Source organism: Cryptomeria japonica, chromosome 2, assembly GCF_030272615.1.
Source record: "Cryptomeria japonica chromosome 2, Sugi_1.0, whole genome shotgun sequence".
Taxonomy (NCBI): Eukaryota; Viridiplantae; Streptophyta; class Pinopsida; order Cupressales; family Cupressaceae; genus Cryptomeria; species Cryptomeria japonica.
Genome location: NC_081406.1, coordinates 258,114,118 through 258,124,137, shown reverse-complemented (window position 1 = coordinate 258,124,137; position 10,020 = coordinate 258,114,118).

The following is a 10,020-nucleotide window of genomic DNA, read 5'->3' as shown; positions in this document are numbered from 1 at the left end:
TGGGTTTCCTCGCTAAATATTATGTTATGGTGTGCTTTTCATGTTGTGGTTGCTATTCTTATTTGCTGCATTATTTCTGGTTTACCGGTACATAGTTTTAATATGTTCTTCATGTTATAAGTTGAGAAAATTATATAACTAGTCAGATACTGATTCACCCCCCCTCTCAGTATCTTTGGGAATCCTAACAAGATGAATGATGTTCAAAAGTATGGAGTAATGAAATTCTTGGCTGAGAAATTGATGGAGAACTTGGATGACAATGTGCTATACATGTCAAAGAAAAATGTAGAATGGCGCAATTCGATCATCAAGCAGGGCCATGAAGAATCCACCAAGCTGCTCAAAGGATTGGCTGACTTGATCGACATGATGCAGAAGGACCTCAAGTGCATTGATATTCAACTCATGAAGGAGGGCGTCAAGGTGATCGAAGAAGCTGCATACATGACTAATGTTTTTCAAGAAAGGATCCAGCTCATTCAAACAACAAAATCCTTGACCACTGATGACTTTTCAAAAGTGGCAAGGATTGAATCAATGCTCATTGTATGTTCGGACCATTTAGAGGTTCACAAGGTGAAATTTACATAGGTAAATATGGACAAAGAAGTGTGGAAGGAGAGGATCCTACACATCGGTCTGCCCTATTTCCAAGTCATCTTAAATTTCTCGGCAGTGCACCTTTAATGACATGGTTTTGTGGCAAAGTAGGACAAGCCCGTAACCTCCTCCGCCATGGTGGAAGCCTAGCTAGTCCGAAAATGAAATGTTAGCCTTTTAGTGGCTGTTAATTTAGTTTTCTTTTATGTTGGTTTAAATGGTTTCTTTCACCTGGGTGAAAGTAAATGTTATTTGATCATGTAAAAACTATGGCCTGGTGGCTATTTAAGCGGAAGAGCTTGTCTTTGTATGGGTTATGAAAACTGTGATTTTGGGAGCAGTAGATTAAAATTTTGATATGAACTATTTGGAAGATATGATGACTGATTATCAATGAAATATGGTGTTATGCAATCTTTGAATCTGTGTGTTCTGAGATTCGTAATCTTTCTTAAGTTGTTATGGGTATGATATAATTTCATGATCAGTTATCTCTATATTTCTTCTCAGTTCATGTTTATTTGGTTGTTGGATGACTCGCATTTTATTGATTCGCTTGATCCCCCTTTCCCTATGAGGCATGAGAGAGTATCGATCAAGCCATTAGTATTTGTTGAGGCCCCTATATTGTTTTGAATTTATATAGAAAGTATCTTATAAATTAGAGTCTATGAACTCTCCTTTGAATATTCTTTTTCAGAAATTTCCTATGTTTACAATTTTGAAGGCATTTATTTGTGTTGATGGATAAATGTTGAAGCCTTTCAATTCTTTCTAGTTAAAAGTGTTAGCATATCAACTGTATAATAAATTCATTGTAAAACATATGAGGAGCTGCCCTCTAATGCAGAGGTTGAATTTTCATTAATTCTTCCAACAATTGGTGTACTTGTTTCTTTCTAAAGGGGTAAAATAGAGTCATATTTTGTTTTAAGAAGATAATAGTTACAATTTCAAGAAGGAGACAAATCTATTAACCAATAGATTTGTGGCATCTCTACTAGGGAGTCAAATTATAAGACTGGTCGCCTAGTTGCAAGACTAGAGTCATAGAGATATACTAGGTCCCAAAGAAGGGAGGGGGTAGTTGATTCTATCTTTCAGGAATTACAGAACCTAAATTTTCAACCCACTTTTTCACCTCAAAGAAGGGCAAGAAGTAGACCAGCTTCACCATCACCATTATCTCCTATGTCCTTAGTGTGCTAAGCTCTAATCCTGTACGATATTACTTTACCAAATATAATCAACCCAACTGCACTCAATACCATACTTCGAATGGCAGTAAATAATCCTTGGGGGGTTGTTGTAGGCCCATTGAACTTAGGTTTAAATATTAATCCCTTACCCAAAGGTGCTAGAGGTCACTGGACCAAATTTAGTGGGGATGGAAAAATCACCGTTGATGAACACCTGAATGCATTCAATGTGTCTTGTGGGATAATAGAGGTTCAACATGAAGATGTTTCCATGAGGTTGTTTGTCTAGACACTAACTGGAGTGGCAACAAATTTGTTTTATCACTTACCGAATAGCGTGATAACAACCTAGCAAGATCTAAAAACAAGATTTGAGGCAAGGTTCAAAGTGGCTGAGGATGAACATTCTCTCCTTCCTCAATTGGCTCAGTTGAAGAGAAATTCCATAATCAATGAGGGACTTTGTAGCAAAATTTGATAAGATTGTGCACAAAATCCCAACAAATAAAAAACCGTCAAATGACAATCTTAAGTGTTTTTTTATCAATTTTATGCTTTAGAAATAGGTTTCCTAATTTGTAGGCAAAGAGTTGTAGATTTAAATGCAACCAAAATACTTGCAGTGGAGTTGGAAGATGATTTAATCATGACAGGTAAATGGAAAAGGGAAGTATAGACACCCGTTGCCCAACCTTCAACTTCCTCTGACCCTATAATCCAATGGCCAATAAATGATGTAATTACCCTTACATGATAATTACCTATTTCTAGTACCTCATACCCTTCTCCATATCAAGATGTACCTAGGAGGAATGCAAACCAGTCTTCGAGCTATGGGAACAAGACCATGCAATTACCCCCTGCTTAGCAAATATTAGCAATTGAAGCCCCTCCTACTAAAGGGAATATGTGTGTATTTCACCTTACTGATGAACATGATGGCATTTCTTGTCCTGAGATGGTGCGTTATGCACAATTGGTGAATTTTAAAGATACCTCAAATGAGTGGGGAGAAGAAGAATCTTCAAAGCAACTTGGCAACTCTGAAATCCATATTCTTGAGTACGAGTCGGATTCAGAAAGAGGAGGTGATATTTGGTTACTTTAGAAGATCCTTCTTGTGCTATACTCTCAAGAAACCAACAAAATGTGAAACCTCAGGGTGCTTCTTCATCATCTGTTGCAGCTTTCAAAGGTAAGGGGTTGGACCCAAATTTCAGTATCAATGATCAAAAGTTGCAAGAGCCTTCCTTTTTTAAGCCTGTTGTAAAAGACAATTCTTTTGATATTATAGAATTTTGTAAATCTTCCCGAATTCAAATCACACCTGCTAAGTACCTTAAGCTAAATCCTAAGGAACTAGATAGACTTGTACAATTTGTAAAGGAAAATAATGCACAATGGATTAATGGAACGCAACAGTCAGTGAATGTCATATTTCCCTCATGTAGTAATGAGTTAGTTCATCCTTCGATTTGTGAAAAGATACCTAAAATAGCTGCTCTTCAAACCGATGATTCTACACCCCTCCTTGAGTCAAAACCAGAGCCCTTTTATATATTATTATTCATAAATGATCATAGGTTGAATAATTGTATTATAGATTCAGGTGCATCCAACAATATAATGCCCTTTGTTGTAGCCAAAGCATTAGGGCTATCCTTGATCAAGACCTTTGGCAGATGCTATTCTATGGATTCAAAACAAATTCCTCTGCTAGACCAAATTAAGGATGCTCAAGTAGTTCTTGCTTCCCACCCGGATAAAAGGATCAAGTTGATAATTCTGATAGCTGATATCCCAGCTAGTTATGGCATGATGTTAAGTCATACTTTCTGTATGGACTTAGCTAGTGAAATCAAAATGGATTGGTCTTAGGCCACAATTCCTATTACAAAACAACGAGTCATCTTACAGCCTGAACCAAAGTCCAAATTCACTATTTTCCCATTTGATGACCCTAGGGCCCAGATTTTGTATCATGATTGTCGATTTGGAAAATACATGATTTTGTCTGACAATGAGGTAGTGGAAGATTCAACTCAACTAAAGGGAAAAGAAGGTCTATGGCTAATGGAGTTTGATGGTAGTTGTGCAGCGTCAGGTTCTGGTGTAGGGGTAGTATTAATCCCACCTTCTAGCAATCATATTCCTTTTTCTTTCAAATTAGAATTTAAAAATACCAACAATACAACTGAATATGAGGATTTGTTGTTAGGTTTAGTCGAGCTAAGGCATTGGGAGTGAAACTCTTGCAGGCTAAAGGAGATGCTGAACTAATTGTAAAACAAGTCAGAGGGTTGTTTAGTGTTAAAAAAGGCTGAAACACTATCAGAATAGAGTGTGGGATGAAATCGAGGATTTCGATGCATTTTCCATTGAAGCAATACCCAAGGAATTGAACTCAAAAGAAGATTCATTAGTAGTCCCAGCTTCATTGCTAGTCCCACATCCTGAATTTGTTGAGGATATTTACAGGGTAGAGTTGATATATTGACCCAGTGTCCCAGACAACTCTGATTCTTGGCAGATATTTGAGAGTGATAAACAAATAAATAACTTTATGCAAAGTGTAGAGATGTTTTCTACCATGTATTTTGAAGGTTTAGATGTAGAGTGCAAAGACTTTTCGCCAGAATGAGCTAAGGAGTTGCCTAATGGAATCATGCAGTTGAAAGGAAAGAAGATCCCTAAAGGGTTGGTTTCTTTGGAGCATCTGTTTGATCATAATGATGCCTACAAGAATAATAAAGGTGACAAGTCCTGAGAGGCCTAGGATATTGGAAGTTATGAAAAGGTCAACATTGGTACTGAGAATGATCCCAAATATATCAATCTGGGAAAATGTTGTACGCCGACAGAAAAGGAAAGGTTCATTAGGCTTCTGGTGGAGTTCAAGGACATGTTTGCCTAGTGTTATGACGATCTTAAAAGTTTCAAAGAAGGAAAATTCCACCACTAGATTCCCCTAAAGCCTGGAGCAAGCCCTTTTCGGCAAAAGCTTAGAAGCTTCAATCTAAAAGTAGCTCAGGCTATTTTCCAAGAAGTAGATAAGATGTTAAAAGCCAGGATTATTTATCCTATTCATCATTCTACATGGATAGCTAATATTGTACCTGTCAAAAAGAAAAACAGGGAAATAAGGATCTGGGTAGACTTTAGAAATCTTAACCAAGCTAGCCTAAAAGACAATTATCCCTTGCCGGCCATGGACCACATTCTACAAACAGTTTCAGGATCAGAGATGATGTCCATGCTCAATGGATTTTTGGGATATAATCAAATCAGCATTCAGGAAGAGGATAAACATAAAACTGCCTTTATTACTCCTTGGGGTACATTTGCATATAACTAGATGCCCTTCGATTTGATCAATGTAGGAGCAATGTTTCAGTGTGCTATGGACTTGTCCTTTGGCCACTTAAAAGATAAGATCATTTTTGTATATCTGGATAACTTGACAGTGTTCTCAAAAAGAAGAAAACATCACCTGTGGGACATGAGACAAGTGTTGCAGAGGTGTCGCGAGCATGGGGTATCCTTAAACCCAAAGAAATTGGTGTTTGGAGTCACAGAAGGTAATTTGCCAGGCCATATTGTTTCTAAGGAAGGCGTGAAAATAAATCCTGAAAGGGTAAGAGCAATTCAACAGCTAACTCTACCATCAAGTAGGAATGTCCTTAGATCCTTCTTCGGATAGGTAAATTTCCTAAGGAGCTTTATCCCAGATATTGCTGAGACTACCAGATATATCATGAATTTCATGAGTGAGAAATAAGTTTTCAAATGGAGTGAGGAAGGGAAGAAAGCGTTCACCTCAATAAAGAATGCTATTGTTCAGGCACCTGTTCTAGTTAATCCTAATTTCAGTAAAGTTTTTTTTATTTACTATTATGCCTCAGAGCACACTATGTCAGGTATTTTGTTACAGAAGAATGAGGATAATGATGAGGTCCCTATATCATTCATGAGCGTACCCCTGAAAAAGAATGAGCTGAAATATTCAATAATGGAAAAGCAAGCATATGCGGTCATGAAGGTGGTAAAACAGTTCAGGTATTATATTCTCCATTCCCACGTTGTTGTTTATGTGCCTCATTCTGCAGTCAAGAGCACATTGACACAACAAGACATAGGGATGAATGAAAGAGCTTCTTGGGTGTCAAAAATTCAGGAGTTCAATTTAGACATTAGGCCCACAAAGTTGGTAAGGGGGTAGGATTTGTGCAAGTTGATTGTTGAAAGCAAGGAGGAAGTGACAGAGGAATTGCCTTTAATCCTGTTTGCTAGTCTTCAAGATTCCTGGTTTGCAGATGTAGCATATTACTTGACATATGGAGATTGCCCAGAACATCTTTCTATGAAAGAAAAGAGGAACCTAAGGTTAAAGGTAGCTAAGTACGTCATTTTTGATGTATTATATAAGAGGGGATTGGATGGAACATTCTTGCGTTACGTTGATAAATCGCTCCAAGAGTCTCTCTTGAAAACATTCCATGTTGAAGCCTATGGGGGTCACTTCTCTTCAATGGTAACTACCTACAAGATCTTGAGGAACTGTTATTATTGGCCAAGAATGTTCAGGGATGCATATGCGTGGGTGGCTAGGTATGAAAAATGTAAGTTGTTTACAGGTAAGCCGCAGGTCACATCATTACCACTTCGACCCGTGGTTGTGGATGAACCTTTCAAGCAGTGGGGTCTAGATTACATTGGTCCCTTGACACCTACCTCTAGTGTAGGACACACTCATATATTGATAGCCACAAACTATTTCACTAAATGGGTTGAAGCCATTCCGGTATGAATGTAATTTTCTAAAAGAGAACATCCTAGTTCTATTTGGAGTGCCGTTAAAAATTGTAGCTGACAATGTTACCAATTTCTCCTCTACAAATATTTCTTTGTTTTGTTGTGATCATGGAATCTCTCTTGCTCACTCATCTGATTATTATCCTTAGGGAAACAGCCAGGCTGAATCAAGTAATAAAAATCTCATCAATATCATGAAAAAATTAGTGAGTGAGAATTTTAAGGATTGGCATAAGAAACTGTATGAAGCTCTTTGGGTCGATCATACATCACCAAAGAGAGCAATTGGGATGTCTCCATTCAAACTGGTCTATGGTGTTGGTGCTCAAGTAGCACTTCCTTTGGAGCTGGCAACTACCAAACTACAAATGGTTATTGAAGATGTTTATTTCTAGAGTTCTCTAGAAAAGCGGATCATGCACCTGACAAAGATTGATGAAGAAAGAGATAAACTAGTGGACCGGATAACAGAACACCCGATGAGGGTGAAAAGGATATTTGACAAGAGAGCAAGGCCATGGAAGTTCATGCTAGGTGATCAGGTATTGCTATGGGACATAAGAAGAGAGCCTAAGGGAGCACATGCCAAGTTTGAATCACTCTGGAAAGGACCATTCTTGATTCATGAGGTAAAAGGACCAAATTCTTTCAAACTTGCATATTTGGATGGTAGTGTTCTTTCTTTGACCTATAATGGTCAAGATTTGAAATTATATCAGCTATAAACAAGTGTCCCTCATGGTTTTGTATATAGTGTTTAGTTAATTTTGTTGTTGTGTGTCTTTTTCTGTTTTGTTTCTGTTTGAGTCTTTAAATAAAGCCTACATGCGAAACCAGAGATTCTAGAGTTCATTTCTAGTTCCTTCACATTTCTAGTCCCAGTCAGAGCCTATGTTAGTCCACTCGTAATTTTTCCCTTTTAAATATTCAAATCCACAGGTTGCCTTTCGTGCCTTTACTTTCGTCAGGTCATTTGTTTTCCTTCGTACTTGAACTGTTGAACTCTTCCTAAAAAGTTCAAATGGCTCAAGGTTCAAAGCGCGTTTAAAAAGAGAGTCATTTTTTTGGTCTTTGTTGCCATGTGAACAAGTGTGCTTTTGTTTGTGGTCTTTGAAGTTTTGAACTTGTTGAACCAAATCTCAAGTGGTTGAAAAGGTTCAAGGTTCAAAATGCCTTGTGTGAGTCACAACAATGTATTATTATTTGATGAGCGTGAGACCTTATGTTTCGGGTAAGTTCAGTTGATTTATCCTAAGTTGTGTTTCTTTGAGTTCTGAGGTTTTTATCAGTATAGAAAAGGGAAATCTCTAAATTGTTGGGGCAGGATATTGTATTGTTATTAAAATTTCTTGGTTAAGGGGGTAGATAGTTAAGATGAGGCGAACGCTACCGAAGCTTGGCCGAACCTCATGTCTAGTGAGTATTTTGCTGGAATTGGAAGACACCTCCTTAGTTCATGTGGATTTAGGGGACTTACTGGAAAGAACCAAGAACCCTCAGACCAGTTCATTAATGGAAAAGATAGTTAAGAGTGGTCTTGTGGAATATTTTGCATTCCCACTCATCACATTGTGCTTAGATTTAGTGTTGGCATGCATGAAGAGATATGACTCTAAGAAAAGATTTATTAGAAATAGCGATGATGAGGAGCTGGTCAGTATTAATAGAGAAACAATGATGGTGGAAATGGGTATTCCACATAAGGATGAGTATGAGGACTAGATAATTAGGAGTTTCTATGCCTATTTCTCCAAAAAGAAGAGCAAGTACAGGAGTGTAATTGCTAGAAATTGGCTCTTGAAGATTCAAAAAGGAGGATCATGGTTACCCAAGCCCTTGACCAGAGAGCACTTCATCCTAGAGGTGCGGGACATTGTCATACTTTTGAATAGAGTAAAGGGGAATTTACATTCCTTCTACTAGGAGGATTGGATGTGCTTTTTCATCCAAGTGGTTCTATCTGGTGACAGATTTCTGGATTGGTCTCAAGTAATTGCAGAGAGAATTCACAAAGGATTGAGCAATTTTGTGGGGATGACAGGGTTCTACATGTCTTCGTACATTTTCAACATTTTAGCTTGCACAAGGGATTGGCCTGGACTACCTAGTGAACCCTAGATTGATGGAATGAGGGTTTACAATTTTTACCCTCTGTTGCAACAATAGAGACATATTGAGCAGATTGACAGGTAGAATGGAGTCTTTGCAGGAAGACTTGCCTTTGAGCTTCAGGGTGATGCAAACAGGAGGATGTCGGTTGAAGTTATGGAGTTTGTGAGTATATATTGAAGTTTTTTTATCCAATTTCCTTAGTTTACATACATATGGGTAGGTGGCTTTGAAGGCCAACCATTCAAACTACCTGGGTACGCTTTTGATAGCTACGTGTTTATAGAAGTAAGCAAGTAGTTGGGCTACATAGATAAAAGATTAGGAGCAAAGGGTGAGTCTGGGATGGTGTTTCCTGTTGAACTTGGATATTAGAGTTGCAAGTCTATATCAAATGCCTTGAACCTGGAACTGAAGTTCAAATAGATGAACCTACAGCCATATGTGGCAAGGCGAAAATTTGATAGCAAGGGTTATGCAAGGGAGACCCTTAATGTAGACAGTCATTTTTTCCATGAACCTCAGATAGAGGATTATTGGGAGAACTAGAAGGATGAGTATGAAGTGAGAAAGAGATTGTGGTCCAGATTCACTTTGTAGCAAATAATTACCATTAGGCTCCCAATTAATATATCCGGTGTATCACAAGATATAGAGTGGAATGTTTTGGAACATGAGTTTGATACTAAGATTGAAGGAAAACCAATTCCAGAAATTGACTAGAACAAAAAGGAAGATGATAGTATCCAAACCAGAACCTTCAATGTTGTCAGGAGAATAGAGAGATGGTTGAGGAATTAGAAGTTCAAGGAGGGACCCCACATGTCCTCACACGAATCAAGAATTGATTCACATATTATGGTTCAATCTCCTATTTTTGCCACTAATGAAGTTGTTGATGTTGCAGGTGTCTCAAAGCCCATTGTAGAGAAAATTCAACCAAGAAGGTCAAAAAGGTCACCATCCATTCTTACAGCTGCCCGAGTAACTCGGTCTAGAAGCAAAAAGAAGAGTAGGGAGCCTGTCCTGTAATAGATCGTTGTAGACTTGGACCCCAGTGAAGAGCTTGAACAAACAATGGATTCATAGGATCAAAGCAAGCCCAGGATGCAAGAAATGGACGCCAACAAAGAAGTGAAAATTCAACAAGATCCGATGAATACCTTGGTAATTGTTACTTCACCAGATGCACAGACTACTCTGCCACCTAGGGACCCTGCAATAGCACCAAGATGGCTGGAAGCCACCATTGGGAAAAAGAGGAGTGTGGTGCTGGTCACAATTCCAATGGAGGACA